This window comes from Cololabis saira, chromosome 6, assembly GCF_033807715.1.
Source record: "Cololabis saira isolate AMF1-May2022 chromosome 6, fColSai1.1, whole genome shotgun sequence".
In the NCBI taxonomy this organism is placed as follows: Eukaryota; Metazoa; Chordata; class Actinopteri; order Beloniformes; family Belonidae; genus Cololabis; species Cololabis saira.
Genome location: NC_084592.1, coordinates 47628457 through 47648825, shown reverse-complemented (window position 1 = coordinate 47648825; position 20369 = coordinate 47628457). Strand labels below are relative to the sequence as shown.

At 41.7% G+C, this 20369-nt stretch overlaps 1 protein-coding gene across 3 annotated transcripts in view; it reads left to right on the top strand.

The window, feature by feature from the left end:
* Positions 1 to 20369, top strand: part of fgf14 (fibroblast growth factor 14) — a 147891-nt gene that overhangs the window by 104934 nt on the left and 22588 nt on the right. The gene's annotated exons all lie outside the window — the stretch shown is intronic.

Genomic DNA, 20369 nt, shown 5'->3' with positions numbered 1-20369 from the left:
CTCAGTAAGACCTTTCTATTCTACTGATTCTACACATCAGTAAGACCTTTCTATTCTACTGATTCTACACATCAGTAAGACCTTACTATTCTACTGATTCTACACATCAGTAAGACCTTTCTATTCTACTGATTCTACACATCAGTAAGACCTTACTATTCTACTGATTCTACACATCAGTAAGACCTTACTATTCTACTGATTCTACACATCAGTAAGACCTTTCTATTCTACTGATTCTACACATCAGTAAGACCTTTCTATTCTACTGATTCTACACATCAGTAAGACCTTTCTATTCTACTGATTCTACACATCAGTAAGACCTTACTATTCTACTGATTCTACACATCAGTAAGACCTTACTATTCTACTGATTCTACACCTCAGTGAGACCTTTCCATTCTACTGATTCTACACATCAGTAAGACCTTTCTATTCTACTGATTCTACACATCACTCAGATCTTTCTATTCTACTGATTCTACACATCACTCAGACCTTTCTATTCTACTGATTCTACACCTCAGTAAGACATTTATATTCTATTCTATTCTCTTCTATTCTATCCTATTCTATTATATTCTATTGTATTATATTCTATTATATTCTATTCATTTGCGTTCTATTCTATTATATTCAATTATATTCTATTGTATTCCATTCTATTAATTTGCCTTCTATTTTATTCTATTCTATTAAATTTGCATTCTGTTCTCTTCTTTTCTCTTCTATTCTATTCATTTGCACGCTATTCTCTTCTCTTGTATTCTATTTTGTACTATTTTGTTCTATTCCATTTTATGAATTTGCATTCTATTCTATTTTATTCTATTCTATTCTATTAATTTGTGTTCTATTCTATTTTGTTCCATTCTATCCTATTTTATTCTATTCTATTCTATTAATTTGCATCTGTTCTGTTCTTTTCTGTTCTATTCATTTGCACGCTATTCTCTTCTATTTTTTTGTTTATTTTCCATTCTATTCTAATGTATTCTATTCTCTTCTATTTTATTCTATTCTATTCTGTTCTATTTTGTTCTGTTTTTTCTATTCTATTCTATTCTGCGATTGTTCTGCCTGTAATGAACACAAACACCTGCCTGAGGGAAGAAGCATCATAATGCTAGAACTGTATCTAGATTACGACCCGTTAGATGTCGTTCCATGAATAATAATGTGTTTCTGAACTGAGATAATGTCCAACACGAGTCTCTGAAGATTTACTTCTCCTCCTGAGTGATTGTGTCACAGCGAAGGTTGGGAACCCCAACCCCAACCCTAACCCCCTAATCCCTTACCCGAACCCTAACCCAACCCTTTTTTTTTCCTCCCAACTTCTCAACAAAAATTCTTTTTCAATAAAAAGCTAAAATTTTGGCTTGTTTGGTTTATTCTTGATCCTTTGTCATGGATCCCCTCTGTCCGTCCTTCTGGTCCTGCTTGGGGTTCAAACCCTCGTCACTTGTGTGGGAGACGACCGTGCTCCTACTGCTCTATCCCTTTTTCTTTAGTACAGTAGGCTTGTGCACCATATTGTAAACTACAAAAACCTAACCCCAACCCCAACCCCAACCCTAACCCTGTGGGGTTCTTCCTGTTTTGAATGAATGATTGAATGAATTAATGAATTAATGAATTAATGAATTAATGAATTAACGAATTTATTTTGAACATCACACTTAAAAGTAACTCCACTTCTCTGTCACTCCAAACCAAAGACTCAGGTTCATCTTGGAAGTAACTGGAAGTTACTCGTGTCATTTGTTGATGTTTTTTTCCAGGATTCTGATTGGCTAGCATGACTTTATCTTCTCGTTACACTGCCCCCTGTAGGTTTGGCTGCTCATAGCACCTTAACAGCTATTTATGCAGGTTCCTGGAAATGATGGGATTTTTTCAAAACGTAGAGGGGGAAATATCCGTTTTTGTAAATACAATTACCATGCAAATCATCAAAATGTACCACATCATCAAAAGGGACCCTATTTAATTATCATGAATCCAACTGGAGGGTTTTAAGCGGCTGCTCGTCCAGACCCGGAGTGAAGGAGCTCTAAACTCTAGGAGCTGCCAGCACGTCTGCATCGTGAGAGAAACCATCATCCACACCCAGACGTCAGTAGGACAGAGTCTGACATTCAAGGACTTTGTAAATGCTAGGAAAGATTTAAAAATTCTGTTTCAGCAGTACAGGGGTCAAACGTAGACGTGAGAAATGCTCTCTGGCCGCCACGATGCACCGCCATCATCTAACAAAACCGTCAAATTAAAAATGAGTGTAAGAAAAATCTGGTCTTTTTCAATCAAGAACAAAGTAAAACAAATGCACCCATGAAGGGATTCAGTTCCATTTCTCAACAGGTCATAATGTTGAAAAGTTTTAATGAGGAATTTAGGGCTGGGTTTTGTTAAGAACCTCACGATTCCATTCGATTTTGATTCTTTCGGTTTTGATTTGATTCGATATTGATTTAAATGCTTCGATATCGATTCAGTAAGATGTAGGAATACACAAATACCTGTTGGCAATTGCTGGCGAAAAATTTGATATTTAATGGTTTGTATTAATGGGCGTGGTAAAATGGCTCAACAGCGCCCCCTAGAAAACTTTGTACCTCAAGCCCCACAATACGGTTTGACGTACATGCACGAAAATCGGTACACACCTGTATCATGGCACAACTTAAAGAAAAGTCTCCTGGCGCCATGGCCGAAACCGAACAGGATGTCGGCCATTTTGAATTAATCGTGTAATTTTGGCGCAATTTATGGCATTCCTTCGGCAATTAATACGGCCCGAACCGTAACGTGCACCCAGGTGTGTTATACATCAAAATGTGCGTCTTCATCCTGCGACTACACGCATTACTTTTCTCTTTCAAAAGTGTTACCGTGGTGACGCTAGACGCGAAAAAGCGCGCGTCCCCTTCATCTGATTGGTCCATATTTGATAGTTCCCCAAAAGTCACCAAATTTTGCACGCAAGCCAGGCCTGGCGATAAATTTGATATTTCATGGTTTGCATCAATGGGCGTGGCCTAACAGCTCAACAGCGCACCCTAGAATATATTTATCTGCGATAACTTTTGAATGGTTTGACATAGAGAGTCGTGGGTGGTGTCATTGGACGCTGTATTGAGTCCTTGACCTGCATTGGACTGAATTAGCCCCGCCCCTTCTTCTGATTGATTGTCCCTTTTTTCTGCTATAACTTTTGAATGGTTTGACATAGGAAGTCGTGGGTGGTGTCATTTCTGATATGCTTATGGGGGGTGGTGGCCGTGAGTGCGAGGGCCCGTTCATCGCTGCTTGCAGCTTCAATTTTATCTTTTATCGTTATCTTCTGTAACACGTGAAACATTGAAAAAATTATGAAGTTGGGAGATTACCAATGTGATGCCCGTTGTCGTTGGCGACGGTGGTTTGAAGAGGAGATGGGGGTTCAAGTACACTCCTAACAGCACAAAAGATTGTCTGAAAAGAAAAAGAATTGTTACTTATCAACGTCCTGCTAAAAGCCTGTAAAAACTGAAGTCTGCTAAAAGGCTTCCTTCAAACAGGTTGTGAGAGAGTTAAAAGAAACAGGTGCAAAAAGCTTTGACATGGCTGCGTCTGAGAGCCGGATTTAGACGCTGTTTTGTTCTTTATTCTTGTATTTCTCCCATACCGTCATATTTGCTGAATGACTGTGAGATAACAGCGTCTCTGTAAAGGTTGCTGGTGTGAAAGCTGCTCTTGTTCTACCTCCCCCGGGGCGGCTGGGACGGTAACGAGGTTTAGGTGACATCAGAGCTCCTGATAATCCTGTTATCTTGTCCCTCGGCCTCCTCTACGTGCCTCGTCCAGCAGCAGAGCTGTGAAGTGAGTCTGGTTTGTCTGGTTTCACGTCCCTCAGCTCCGCCGGCCTCCTCTGCTCTTCACACGAGCCCCCGCTCCATTTACAGCTGATTTCCTGCTAATGGAGGTTGTGATCGGCCCTCAGCGACGCCACCCACACACTCAAAGGTCTGCGTCTGCCGTGCCAGTGTGATGTTAGTCCATTAATGGCAGCCTTGCAAGATGTTTTTCCTCCTCCTCCGTCTCCACCGCCCCCTTTATTTCTTTTCTTTTTGTGCTCGTCTGTAAGCGCCATTCCACCGTTTCTCCCATCATCACTCCTTCACTGACAGCTGACCTTCCATGTCCATTAACGGTATATCATTTTGTTCACTTACATCTTCAGAAACATCTTTAAAAATACACTAATGCATACAAACCTGCTGTCTTCTTCTTATTTATCCTTTATTTAATTCATTAAAAGAAAACCTAACAGTTCAATATAATTACAACAAATCTCTTTCCTTGAATCAAAGGAAACAGAAAGAAGACTAAGCTTATTTTATCCATCCCTTTTTCCTAAGAAATCACATTTCAATTAATGTAATAATAAAAAAAAACAAAAACAAATATACAAATTAAAGCTGCAAGCAGCGATGAACGGGACCTCACGTGTGCAATTTTCACCAATAAAGGTCAAGGACTCAAAACTAAGTCCGATGACACCACCATGACTCTTTATGTCAAACCATTCAAAAGTTACAGCAGGAAGTAGGAACTATCAGATATCCACCAATCAGAAGAAGGGGCGGGACTTATTCACACCAATTATGGTCAAGGACTCAAACCCCTGTCCGATGACACCACCCACGACTCTTTATCACAACCCGTTCAAAAGTTATGGCAGAAAGTAGGAACTATCAAATATCAGCTACTAGTATCACTTCCTGTTTAACGTTGAAGTTTGACGCCACGGCCACGCCATTTCACGAAAAACTCACGATTTTGACTTTTCATCGTTAACGTCTTTTGTGTCTCCTGAGCGAATTTGATCTCGAACGGACGATCCTGCTAGGAGGAGTTCGTTAAAGTACGACACGTGAAAATGCCATAAATTGCACCAAAATTACACGATTAATTCAAAATGGCCGACTTCCTGTTGGGTTTCGGCCATGGCGCCAAGAGACTTTTCTTTAAGTTGTGACATGATACAGGTGTGTAGTGATTTTCGTGCATGTACGTCAAACCGTATTGTGGGGCTTGAGGCACAAAGTTTTCTAGGGGGCGCTGTTGAGCCGTTAGGCCACGCCCATTAATGCAAACCATGAAATATCAAATTTTTCACCAGACCTGGCTTGGTGCAAAATTTGGTGACTTTTGGGGCACGTTTAGGGGGAAAAAAGGCCCTCCTTTCGTTGGAAAAAGAAAAAAAAAATCCTACAGATACAATAGGGCCTTTGCACTGTCTGTGCTCGGGCCCTAATAAAGAAGTATAATATAGTATAGTATAATTGGAAGTAAGTATTACTGCTCAGCAAAGCCTCATTTCCAAAAGTGCAAATTATTTTTACTAATTGAAATTCACTCAGCCACTTGTAATCCTTCACAAACGCCTAACGAAGGCCTTTACTGCGATGATGTTCTCTGATAATGAGTGAGACTTGAAGCCGATGGAGAGGAGAATTCCCCCCCGGCCGACGGGAGCCGTGTGGCGGTGAATCGTGTTCCTTTGTGCGACGCAGCCGAGGCGCCGATCCAGCCTCGGATGACAGAGATAGAATCAAAGTGACGGTTCAGCCCGGCACAAAGGACCGACGGCAGGATAAAGGACAGTTCAATCATCTCCCCGCTTTTCAATCTGCTCTCTTTGTACGAGAGCCAATAAACTCCTGGATAATTCCTTTTGCAGGCTGCTCCCTGGATCAGGCTCGTCTCGGGAAAAGTATTTAATAAAAAGGAGCTTATTTAAGCAGAAACGGGAATGAAAGACAGTCTTTGGATAACTGTTATACATTCATGATGTAAGGTAATACATACATATCAGTAAGAATTGTTATTAATGCAGATATATATGCTCAAATTACGGACTTGAATTACTTCACAATAGCTCCAAGAGGTCCGGAATTTTGTATTCAACGTACCATGATGAAACAATGACTACGTTTCCATTCAGTCAACCCTTTTCTAACCGGAATATTAGCAATAACCCAATAACCCCCCTACACGATTCATACGCACATAGGCGAAGGGCGGGGGGTCCGGGGCGTGGGGGGCATTGTCCCGCGTGGCCCGGCACTCCCCGCCCCACTGTTTTAATAACACTGTAGACACTGCACACTCAACATTTAATAAATACATTTAACAAGGATACTTAGTTCTGGAGGGAGGGGATTATTGTCAGCATGATACCCTGACCTCCCCCTCCCTGTTTTTATTGCATTAATTATATGCACTCAACACCAGGGTCGGTAGGGGGGCCCATATCACCCGCGTTCCCTCACCGGCCTCACCATGGAGGGAAACGGTGCTGGACCCCCCCGTGGAGGGGGAAACGGTGCTGGACCCCCCCGGGGAGGGGGAAACGGTGCTGGACCCCCCGGGGAGGGGGAAACGGTGCTGGACCCCCCCGGGGAGGGGGAAACGGTGCTGGACCCCCCGTGGAGGGGGAAACGGTGCTGGACCCCCCCGGGGAGGGAAACGGTGCTGGACCCCCCGGGGAGGGGGAAACGGTGCTGGACCCCCCCGGGAGGGAAACGGTGCTGGACCCCCCCGGGGAGAGGGAAACGGTGCTGGACCCCCCCCCCCCCCCCCCCCCCCGGGAGGGAAACGGTGCTGGACCCCCCGGGGAGGGGGAAACGGTGCTGGACCCCCCGGGGAGGGAAACGGTGCTGGACCCCCCCGGGGAGGGAAACGGTGCTGGACCCCCCGGGGAGGGGGAAACGGTGCCGGACCCCCCGGGGAGGGAAACGGTACTGGACCCCCCCGGGAGGGAAACGGTGCTGGACCCCCCGGGGAGGGGGAAACGGTGCTGGACCCCCCCGGGAGGGAAACGGTGCTGGACCCCCCCGGGGAGAGGGAAACGGTGCTGGACCCCCCCCCCCCCCCCCCCCCCCCCCGGGAGGGAAACGGTGCTGGACCCCCCGGGGAGGGGGAAACGGTGCTGGACCCCCCGGGGAGGGGGAAACGGTGCTGGACCCCCCGGGGAGGGAAACGGTGCTGGACCCCCCCGGGGAGGGAAACGGTGCTGGACCCCCCGGGGAGGGGGAAACGGTGCCGGACCCCCCGGGGAGGGAAACGGTACTGGACCCCCCCGGGAGGGAAACGGTGCTGGACCCCCCGGGGAGGGGGAAACGGTGCTGGACCCCCCGGGGAGGGGGAAACGGTGCTGGTGGTGGGTTTCCTCCTGCCCTCTTCTCCCCTCTGTGGGGTTGCCGGTGGCCTGGGTTCCGGGTTCTTCCGTGTCGGCCTCTGGTCTCGCGGGTGGCGGGGTTGCTCCCCCCCCCCCTCCCCCACTATAGATACACTTCAGGTGGATGCTTTGATAGGATTATTACACACACACACACACACACACACACACACACACACACACACACACACATACATACATACATACATACATACATACATACATACATACATACATACATACATACATACATACATACACATAACCACATAGATATATACACACACACACACACACACACACTCACGTACACACACACACACACACATATACATACATGTATGCATGCATGCATGCATGCATGCATGCATACATACATACATACATAAATACACACACACACACACACACACATACATACATACATACATACATACATACATACATACATACATACATACATACATACATACATACATACATACATACATACATACATACATACATACATACATACATACACACATACATACACATACATAGCTACACATATACATATGTATGATGTGCAGAATCTTCTCACTCACTGTCAATGAGAACGATGGCTTCACTGTTCTAACAGACGTGTTTGCTGCTCTATTCTGAGTAACAGAGATGCCGTTGCTCCCGTTGCAGCATCGATCAGGCTCCAACACCGTCCCCTGCCATCTCTCTGGTGTAAAAGGTTCAAAACTTCACGGCTGGCTGGCTTCCCTTAGAGCCGCTACTCCGTTCCGTCACTTCACTGGAGTCTCACTGCAGCCTCTCTTTATCAGCAGCTCGCAGTCGTCCCTGCTATCTCTCATTATTGTCAAATTGACTTGCCACATCACTTGAGTGGCTCTTTTAGACGTGGAGTCGTTGAGAGGAGCAGAGCAGTGGGAGCGTCCTCCCTTGTTAACGTCTGTATCGTCGGCTGTACCAACGGAGGGCATCTGTTTCCTGTTGCTCCCACTTCACTTCTATTGGAGCTTTGAGGAGCTGGACGTGATTCCTCCTTCAGGTTACATCCACATGGAAGTGCTGGTGTGTGTGTGGAGGGAACAGGGCTGATTCAGGAGGCAGGGGAGTCAAACCGGTCGAGTTCTTCGAGGATGCTCGAGTCAAAAGCCCCCAGAGTTCATCTGAGCCAGATTCGTCTTCCGGCCTCTTACGCACAGTACTCGAGTTGAGGGGGGATGAGGGGGGATGGCATCCCCCCCTGAAATAAAAACGGTCCAAATCATCCCCTCCTGAAATAAAAACGGTCCAAATCATCCCCCCCCGAAATAAAAACGGTCCCAATCGTCCCCCCTGAAATAAAAATGGTCCAAATCATCCCCCCTGAAATAAAAACGGTCCAAATCATCCCCCCCTGAAATAAAAACGGTCCAAATCATCGCCCCTGAAATAAAAACGGTCCAAATCATCCCCCTGTAAAACTGCCATCCCTCCTTTCCATCCCTTATGTCATTTCATCAATGAATGTGGTTTTACTGCTATTTCAACATTTAGAGTCATCACCAAAAAAATAACACCAGAAAAATAACTTATTTGACAATTTTCACCTGTTTCAAGTAAATTTTCACCTGAAATAAGTAGAAAAATCTGCCAGTGGGACAAGATTTATCTTCTTATTACAAGCAAAAAACTCTTGTTCCACTGGCAGATTTTTCTACTTATTTCAAGTGAAAATCTAATTGAAACAGGTGAAAATTGTTGTTTTTTCCAGTGATGAGTCTTGTTTTAAGTGAAATGAGATTTTTTTTACTAAAATGAGACATTTTAACTAGAAATAAGACAAATATTCTTGTTAAGATTGTGAGTTTTTGCAGTGATCCATGTTACTTATCCTGTGAAGGACAGAGTCATATTGATAAGTTCAGAAAAGTGTTTTTTATTGTTGTGTTTTGATGTATTTGATGTAAGCCCAGTGGATATTTAAAGCTTACAGAAGGCTGCATTTAACTGCTGCTATGTCATTCCTGCAGTATTTCTGCAGGTGTTTTGGTCACTGCTATTATTTGTAATATATTATATTATTTGTAATCAGTACAAATTATCTGTCCCCATATGATAAAATCCACCACCCCCCCTGATGTTTTTTTACAACTCGAGTATTGCTTACGCAGTTTTACAAACACTTTACTCAAAGCTTCTGTTCCCCAGAGGCGGAATTCTTCTGGTAACTTAAAGCACCAGCTTTTCGTGGCTGGTGAGTTCAGTTTCATCTCCTTTTGAAACATTGCAATGTGACATGAAATAAGACAAGGATAACAAGGTAAAAATTGTAATTGTAATTTATTTATTTCAAAACAGGGACAATGCACAATAAGACATTAATCTTGTACGAGAGAATATGCATAGTACGGAAGAGAAACAGGGCCAGGCAGGAGAAAAAAAATATATATATCTTAGAGGAGGAAGATTTTTTTTTCATTATTCACTTCGAGAAAAAAGTCAAAATGTGGAGAAAAAAGTCGAAATGTCGAGATTAAAGTTGAAATGTTGAGAAAAAAGGCAAAATTTCGACTTTATTCACGAAATTTCGACTTTATAATTGAAATTGTATTTCAACATTAATCTCAACATTTCAACTTTTTTCTCGAAGTGCACAATAAAAAATAAATCTTCCCCTCTCAAATATTTTTCTCCTGCCTTGCCCTGATACTCTTTTGTAGCATTGTTCCAGGTTGTAGCAGCTTGCTATTTTCCACCTGTAGTCCCTGGGCAGGTTGATGAAATAGTACATAAAAATAGTATAGAAAAAAGAAAAAATACTGTATTTTCTGGACTATAAGCTGCACCTGTATATAAGCCGCATCAGCTCTATTTAAAAAAAAAAGATCTGCAAGCCGCAGATATTTATGTTGTTAGATTAGATATTTACTACATGTACAGAATGATTTTGAACTGTAAATGATGTACATGTTTGTACCTAAATAGATTCTTTCCTAACAGTGTCTTTTAACACGGCAGCAACTTTGCTGATTAAAACTGGACAGAACCAAGAGAAAATAACCGGTATTTATTTATCTATTTATCTGTTTGAAATCTGCTTCTACTTCTATCTGCTAAAGAAGAAGTAGCGTATTCTTCTTTGCATTTATTTTGTCTTAGTTTTGATTCTAATTCCGGTTAGAGCGCCCCTAGTGGTGGAAGAAAAATCCACAGAATATAAGTATGTATAATGTATAAGCTGCACGGTTGAAAACCTATGAAAAAAGTAGCGGCTTATAGTCCAGGAAATATGGTAAGTAAAAGAGCAGAACAAAGCAAAGAGACAATAGATAAATAGAAACATGGAAGCAGATTCAACAGAGCATGGATCTGTCCGATGTGATGTAACAGTTTTTGATTTTCATAGAAAATATAAACGATAAGGTAAAGTAAAAATAAATGGGGAGATTTTAACATCTTCCTACCACACTGAGTTAGAGGGCGATTGTTTTCCGCAGGTCCTGAGCTTCATGTCAGTCAGGTTGAGGTCTGTAGATTATTCTCTGAGAATTGATGAACCTCTAGTGATCTGAGCTCTGTCAGCTCCTGAAGATTGGTGACTCTCTTCACTGTTTTTCATGTGCCAGTAATCTCACTCATTGTCAAACTCAGATTGATTCCATGTTGCCTGAAATAGCTTTGTTATCCTTCCTCGTCAAAGGGGTCTGTAAGTCTTTGTTGATGCCACTTCCTTCTTCTGCATTTGATCTTATTTTTCCATCCTAAATAACATGATTTTATTTAGTGCTCTGAAGTTTTATTTACTTAATCCAAAGACCTGATGAAGACCAGGTGAATTCTAATGTCTTGATGTGTAAAATCTTAGAACTGAAGGTGTTTATAACTTCTCTTTCACATGACATTGTGAGCGTTTGGAACGTGAACATACATGAAGAATGAAGGAAACTGTGACAAGATCTGTGTTTGTACAAAGAATAATAGTTTTGCACCTTAGATCAATTTCATTTTCACAATAGAGAGAATGCGCATGACATCATAGGTGCGACTTCACAGCGGGTTTCGCCCACTGAGTGACAGAAAGACTGAGTGTCAGAAAGACTGAGTGTCAGAAAGACTGAGTGTCAGAAAGACTGAGTGTCAGAAAGACTGAGTGTCAGAAAGACTGAGTGACAGAAAGACTGAGTGAATAAAGACTGAGTGAATAAAGACTGAGTGTTAGAAAGACTGAGTGGCAGCGTAAACTTTCAGTTTGAGCAACTGGAAAACATCTAAAATGGGAAAGAGCTGTTGTGCGATCGACTGTACTCATAGATTTAGCAAGAAATCGGAGTTATTGTTTTACAGACTGCTGAAGAATAATCTTAAGAGAGACAAATGGATCGCTGCAATTCACAGAAACCACTGGATTCCAGGCACCGAAACGTGGATTTGCGGTTCCCATTTTGTATCAGGTAATGTTGGATTTTTGGGTAACTAACGTTAAACGGTCAAATCATAAAGTTCGGTGTCCTCATCACTTTAATTTCTCCAACAAATCCTGCCTTGAAGTCGGACCAAGTGTCAAGACTTTTGTATCTTCAAGCTTTGCTTCGTGTATTTCCCCAGCGTAGAAATTAAGTACATATAAATATCAGGAAACTGGATTGGTGTCCAAATATTAATGTCCATGGACCACTGGTTCTTGGTAACTGTACCAAATATTAATGTCCATGGACCACTGGTTCTTGGTAAATGTACCAAATATTAATGTCCATGGACCACTGGTTCTTGGTAACTGTACCAAATATTAATGTCCATGGACCACTGGTTCTTGGTAACTGTACCAAATATTAATGTCCATGGACCACTGGTTCTTGGTAACTGTACCAAATATTAAAGTCCATGGACCACTGGTTCTTGGTAACTGTACCAAATATTAATGTCCATGGACCACTGGTTCTTGGTAACTGTACCAAATATTAATGGCCATGGACCACTGGTTCTTGGTAACTGTACCAAATATGAATGTCCATGGACCACTGGTTCTTGGTAACTGTACCAAATATTAATGTCCATGGACCACTGGTTCTTGGTAACTGTACCAAATATTAATGTTCATGGACCACTGGTTCTTGGTAACTGTACCAAATATTAATGTCCATGGACCACTGGTTCTTGGGGTAACTGTACCAAATATTAATGTCCATGGACCACTGGTTCTTGGTAACTGTACCAAATATTAATGTCCATGGACCACTGGTTCTTGGGGTAACTGTACGGGTCACTGTCAAGTCCAACTGACGCTAATTTAAGCCCATAATCGGCTGTGATCCCTTCTTTTCCACTAGTTGCAGACATTTTTGCTGATGTTTTGCCACTCAGTGCAGTAAGGGGGTCCAGTGGGGAAGTAACGTCAATGCTTACTCTCTATAATAGTTCTAAGATTGATGCTGGATTCACGACGCAACGTTGCAGCAGTGCAAGACAGAGGGTGCGTCCACACTTCTGGCAAATCCTGGGGTCAAGTCCTGGGGTTTCATCATGTCCCCAGTTCAACTTTTATTTAGAGTGGATGAGACTGATAATGTGAGGTGTGAACAAAGATTTCTTCTGTTTTCTTCGTCCCTGTGAAGGTGTCGCACACATACGATGTGATCAGAATGATCTGTGGCAGCATGGGGCCGAGTCCTTTACTCACACAAGCAGTCGATCCTTCTTACATCTTTTTGTATATCTGGGGAGGTGGAACAAGAATTTAAGCCCACCCAGAAAGTAGCTCTTACATACACACACCGAGACCGGGAAAAGGTGGTAATAAGCGGCGAAGTAAAGAAAGTAAGGCACAGCCCACAAGTCATGTTGGCAACTGGTGGTGTCACTTCAGAGATGGAGGCCGGGGAATCACACGATGCTGCGCCGTTGCTTGATTCAGCTGTGTGTGTTGGCTGCGTCCGTCTCCGAGGACGGTGAAGGAACCGGACGCACCAGAAACGAGGGTTGGCAGATCGTCTCTGGAGATTACAGATAATCCAAGGGCATGACGACGGCACCGGCCACAACCATCCGACAAACCCTCCATTGGGCCGCAGCAGTGAATCCAGCATCAGTCGGAAATTGACAGTTTCATGGATGAAAAACGATAATTCAATAAGATAAACGTCATGGTCAGGAGAAATGGGGGTCAAAACGGTGGTGGGGTTATATCCCATTAGTTCCAGTTCTACCGCCTCTAATGCAGCCAGGAGATGGTCACACGGATTAGATCTGGCAGCAAGGTTGGACGAAGGTGTCAAAGCCCAACGGGTTGGATAACAAACAATAACAAAAACTACTAGAAAATTTCAGGAAATTTTGATATGGGCATGCCCTACCGCCCATTCGTCCCCTCTTGCTGCTTTGGTCTGGGGCTGTAGTGGTTGTGTGCGGGGGGGTTCTATGTCAGTTTAAGACAGTGGTTCCCAAACTTTTTTTGCCAGGCCCCCCTTTTGTTCGTAGCAGAATTTTCGAGCCCCCCCCCCCCCGACTCCAACACAGACACACACATCTTTTGCATTCAAATGAAACCGACCAAAAGGTGTAGCTGAAGCCTTTTTTTATCACACTAATGTTCTGTATCTTTCGATTATATTGGATATTATACATCGTTTTAAATTTATTTATTGAACTACAGTTTTTTAATTCCTTATTTAAGCTGTTCCATCCTCCAACCGATATGCATCTTTCTTTAGTACCGTATTTTCTGGACTATAAGCTGCACCTGCATACAAGCCGCATCCGCTCTATTTAACAAAAAAGATATTTAGCCGCAGATATTTCTGTTGTTAGATCAGATATTTACTACATGTACAGAAGGATTCTGAACTGTAAATGATGTACATGTTTGTACCTAAATAGATCTTTCCTAACAGTGTCTTTTAACACGGCAGCAACTTTGCTGATTAAAACGGGACAGAACCAAGAGAATATAACCAGTATTTATTTATCTATTTATCTGTTTGAAATCTGCTTCTACTTCTATCTGCTAAAGAAGAAGTAGCGTATTCTTCTTTGCATTTATTTTGTCTTAGTTTTGATTGTAATTCTGGTTAGAGCGCCCCGAGTGGTGGAAGAAAAATCCACAGAATAGCCGCACCTTTGTATAAGCTGCATGGTTGAAAACCTATGAAAAAAGTAGCGGCTTATAGTCCAGAAAATATGGTATTTATCCTAGTTTTGGTTCTATTATATGCATCTTTCTTTAGTATTTATCCTAGTTTTGGTTCTAACTGTATAAGAGTGCGAGCAGTACCAAGTCCGAGTGCTCGTACTCACTTACACAGGAAGTTAAGCTGCTAGAAAAGACCAATCGCTGCACAAATATAGAAATACGCTGCAGCTCCAAGACATCCCTCCTCTGCATCTCTAAACTTCTTCATTCCTCTCTATCTTTGCATGTTCCGGCTGTATTTATCTTCCCACCGCGGGCCGGCTTTCCACCTGGGTGGCCGATAGCCAGGTATCGATCTATCGGCTGCAGCTTCATTTATCCGGGATCGTCCTGACATCAATGGAAAAAGATGCTGCAGGAAACGACTGTGAACTGTGGGCTGATAGAGATAGTAAGACAAAAAGGAGACAGAGGGAAATATAAATAGTGCATCTAGTGTTTGGAGGAGCAAGAGTTTAGGAGAAGAGACTGATAGCAAACTCTGGCCGATTGTAAGTCCTCGGCTAATAAAACTAATAATAATAAAAATCAACTCCTCGTCCCAGCGCAGCGCGGAGCAGCTTCCTCGAGCCACAGATAAATGTTGAATTGAATTGAAATCTTTATTTCGAGCATAAAATAATTATAAAAACAAAAAACAATTACACAAAACATCAGAAAAAGAATACAAATGAACAGTATGTATATATATATACTGTATGTATACATACTGAATATTGTGATTTTCTGTAATTCAATTACAAAAAAAAATGTCATCCATTCTGGATTCATTACAAATCAGCAGAAATAATGCAAGCCTTTTATTATTTTAATATTGATGATTATGGTTTACAGTTTAACCCCTGTACCATCTTTGGGTCAAAATGACCCAATTCTTTTTTCCTTCTTTCCTCCTGCCCTCTCCTTCCTTCTTCCCTTCCTCTTTTCCTCCTTTTTAACTTTTTACCTTTACTCCTTTTTCTTCCTACCTCCCTTTCGTCATTCGTTCCTTTATTACCTTCTTTGCTTTTCCTTCCTTCTTTCATTTTTTCCCTTCTTTCCTTTCTTTCCTACTTCCTTCCTTCTTTTCTCCTTTCTTCCTTACTTCCTTCTTTCCTCCGTTCCATCTTTTCTCCCTTCCTTACTCCCTTTCCTACTTCCTTCCTTCATTCCTTCTTTTCTCCCTTCACCCTCCCTTGACCCAAAGACAGCACAAGGGTTAAGAAAACTCAAATATCCTATCTCAAAAAATTAGAATATTCTGGGAATCTTAATCTTAAACTGTAAACCATAATCAGCAATATTAAAATAATAAAAGGCTTGCAATATTTCAGTTGATTTGTAATGAATCCAGAATATATGACATTTTGTTTTTTTAATTGCATTACAGAAAATAAAGAACTTTATCACAATATTCTATGTTCTGAGACAGTCCTGTATGTAACGCTCCTGGAGATGATGTTCATTAGGATGACGACTGATTTAGATTTCAGTTCCTGGTGAGAGCCGTGTTATGACGAAGAGTCTTCTTCATGAGTTCACCCTGCAGTCGTGATCAGAGCAAACTCGTCCAGCTTGTTCTGCATTAACGACCTCGTTCTGCTCTAATTACTTCCCCGTGTGTAAATGTCAAGTATCAGAACAAACACAGACGAGACGCTCGTGCTGCTCGTGAGCAAACGAGCCGCGGAGGACGAAGGGAAGCAACAAGCGGCTCTCAGGAGCTCAGCTTCCAAACCATAGACATAAATACGTAGACGCCTCATGACGTGCTGTAACGTAATCCAGTGTGGCCGCCATCTTGGATGGGTCTCCTCACTCCAGGCAGAATTAACTGCACTGGAGTTACAGAGTTACAGTTACAGTTACAGAGTTACAGTTACAGTTACAGTTACAGAGTTACAGTTACAGAGTTACACTTACAGTTACAGTTACAGAGTTACAGTTACAGAGTTACAGTTACAGAGTTACAGAGTTACAGAGTTACAGTTACAGTTACAGTTACAGAGTTACAGTTACAGAGTTACAGTTACAGTTACAGTTACAGAGTTACAGTTACAGAGTTACAGTTACAGTTACAGAGTTACAGTTACAGTTACAGAGTTACAGAGTTACAGTTACAGCCAGCACACGCAAGAAGCTGCAAAACAGTTCTTTTTCAAGGGTTTTATCTACCCAGCCCCAGTTCAAGCCTAACAGGGTCGTATAAGACCCTGGAATGACCTGGATTTATTTTTATAGATATAAGAGAATAATAATAAATAAGAGAAAAAAAAAAGATTTACCATAACAATAGAAATATCAATATTTCCCCCTTTTTTAACTTGTAAAAACAATAATTAAATAAAAAAAGAAATAATATTAATAAGAAAAAAGAATAAATAAATAAATAAATAAATAAATAAATAAATAAATAAATAAATAAATAAATAAATAAATAAATAAATACAACACACCCCTCTCCTCTTCAAATAAATTCAAATGAACAATCAAACTTGTTTCTTTATTAAAATATGAAATTAATTAATATATACATTTATCAATATGCCATAGCCTAGCATATGTCTTTGTTAAAGAGCATAATACAAAGTCTTTCAGCATAAAAGCACGTATTTTTAACGTGTGACAGTTTCCTGTATCATAACTAAATCTCTGCCGTTTGTAACAAACCAAACCGTGTGAAAATCGGGTAAAAATTTGGGGAGTTATGGATGATTGTAGTCGGGGATAAAACCTTCCTCAGTAGAAATAAATGCACTGGTGCCGTTGGAGACCCATCCAAGATGGCGGCCGCAATGGAGACCCATCCAAGATGGCGGCCGGAATGGAGACCCATCCAAGATGGCGGCCGTATTGGAGACCCATCCAAGATGGCGGCCGCACTGAACGTCAGCTCCAATAGGCAGCGTCAGTCTATGAGGCGTCTACGTATATACGTCAATGATTCAAACTGCAATGTTCCTCAGACTCGTCCAGCCTGAACCGGATCAGACCGGATCAGTTAACCGGATCAGTGAACCGGATCAGTGAACCGGATCAGTGAACCGGATCAGACCGGGTCAGCACTTTCCCCCCGGAACCTGATGAGCCTCGGTGAACTCTAGAAACCCGTCGCTAAAAATCAGTTTTAATCAGTTATATGAAACATTTTTGAACGTTAAAAATGTGCAAACATCCAGACGAAGTGATTCATTTCTGCTGGTTCTGTTGTCAGAAGATGCTGGTTCGGTTCTGTTGTATCAGGGCCAGGCAGGGGAAAAAACATTTGAGGGGAAGATTTTTTTTTATTTTGAACTTTTGAAAATAGAGGTTATAGTAGGCTACGTGAAAAGGAGTTCTTTGTATCTGAACTCGATTGCTATTTCTCCGGAAGACCCGGATGTCTGGCACAGGGAAATTGAAATTGAATTGCAAGAACTGAATTTGAATTGTGAGAACTGAATGTAGATTCAGTTTTTCAATGCAATGATTCAAATTAGACAATACAAATTCAAAATATGTGATTCAGATTCAGTTTTTTAATGCAATTATTCAAATTAAAGGAGCCGTCTGTAAGAAATGTCCAAAACTGGTACTGCAGTCACTTTCCAAATATTGTTGAGCGGCGTGTACCCTCCCCCTCCTCCCCCCGACCAGAGGTTGCCAGGTAGGCTGCAGAATGCAGCAGGAACGTAGGCTGCCATGGCTGCGATAATTAGAGCCGAGCTGGCAACCCGGATGCAGAAACAATACTGACTTGGTGATTGGGAGATAGGTGGAGGGTGGAGCTTCAGAAACAATACTGACTTGGTGATTGGGAGATAGGTGGAGGGTGGAGCTTCAGAAACAATACTGACTTGGTGATTGGGAGATAGGTGGAGGGTGGAGCTTCAGAAACAATACTGACTTGGTGATTGGGAGATAGGTGGAGGGTGGAGCTTCAACATAAACATCAGTTGAGGGCTGCAACTCCTCTTTTTAAACTGGAATATCCTGGCTTGAGTGCTGTTGTCAGTGACATAAGTATTTGAAATGAACATGATTTTTAAATGTCTTTTGACATATCGGGGTCATTTTATGATTCGTTTTATTATTGCTCTTACATACAGCTCCTTTAAACAATACAAATTCAAATATAAATTATTCAAATTCAGTTTCTAGTGGCACATATTTCTGTCCATACCGTTCTCTCTCCTCCTCCACATGAAAACATTTTCCTTCGCAGTTTTCTCCCCAGAAATGAAAGTAACATTTTCTCAGGCTTATCCCCGGGAGCTTTAACAAATCGATGCTCCTGCAGAAGTAAATCCTGAAAATTCATCCTCCTAAATCACAGCGGAGCCCGTCTCCGCAGCGCATGTCGCTTTTCACACTTTGAGCGAGTCGATAAAACAGCAGGAGCAGAACGAGTTCATGAACGAGTGTTTGTTTGTACACGAGCTGAACAATCATCCGTCTCAAACTCCTCACAACACTCCATGCTAATTGTTTCTGTTTGAGGACGAGAGGAGAGACGGTTAGAAGCTGCTGTGTGATACGAGATGTTGTATTAGATGATTAGATTGTGGAATCGTTTACTTAATATGCCAGAAGACAGGGTCAATAAGAACGTTTTTATTTGGAGTAAATTAAATATCTCGCCATGGGCTAAAGAAATATTTGCATTATTTGAATAGGTTGGATTACAGTATATGTATAGGAATAACTTAACCTGTTCAATAACTTCAATTAGTGATAAGTTATTTGCTTTATTTGAGAAAAATGGTTAAATGATATTTTGTTTAAGCCCAAATTACGAACATACATCCAAATCAAGCACAATTATGGCCCTGAACCTTCTGTTAAAGCAAACCTAACAAGAAATCAAAGGTCTCTAATGGCTCAGCTCAGAACATGAATCCTTCCCTTGAATTCCCTGAAGATGAGAATGCTGTGTGTGAATTATGTGAACTTAACGAAGTGGAAAGTGAATCACATTTTCTGTTATATTACTCTCTGTATGATGAACTGAGAACTCCATTATTTACTGAAATGTTTGTTAAAAACCCTGAAATGTTCTGGTGCTCTGACGATGATAGAATGGACGGGCAGGTGGAAGCAGCAACGGGATGACCAGAGGGGGGGGGGAGGGACCGCAGGCCAGCACGCAGCTCCTGAAGCTCCGGCCTGCAAACATGCACAAAAGAGAAAAAAGGGGGGCCGGCACAAGAAACTACAGGAACGATGGACAAAAATGATAGCTATGAGATATTTATAATAAATAAAAATGGTAATGGAGAAGAGAGGAAGGGAAGAGGAGAGGAGAAGAAGGGTGAGAGTAACCGCCCAGCGGATCATGTCGGTCCCCCCTGCAGCATAAGCCTATAGCAGCATATCTACCACCAAGCTATATTTGAGACTAACTATTATAGTCTTGTTCTATAGCTGCAACTATGACCACTGCAGACAGGACAGCAGCACGAGTAGGAACTTTGACCCTTCAAACAGTCAAACTGACTGACTGCAGAACCCACTTATGACTGTTTTAGGTTATTTCCTTGACCACTGTGGGATTTAGTATCTCTCAGTGAAGGAAACCAACACATTCATCCACCTCATAAAAGACAAGGATGGTCCATGAGGGTAAATCTGTTATTTTTATTATCTTTGGGGAAGTGTTGCACATTAAATGACACTAATAAATTTTTTTTTTTGATTTGATTTGATCTTTATTCATCTTGAACAAAACAATAAAATAAAAAAAAAAAAAACACCATGCATCAACAACAATAATAAAAAACAACCAGTTTTGTTCAAGAAGGGACAGGAAGAAGCAAATGCTTATCTAGTCCGGCCCCTTCTTGCAATATAAGAATATCCAATATATAAAAGAATAAAAATAGTAATAACAATAATAATACTAATAACAACAATAATACGTATATACAGTATATACCCTTCTTGACATATAAAAGTATATCAATATAAAAGTAATTAAAAGACAAGTGAGTCAATAATAAAAGTAGCTAAAAAGAA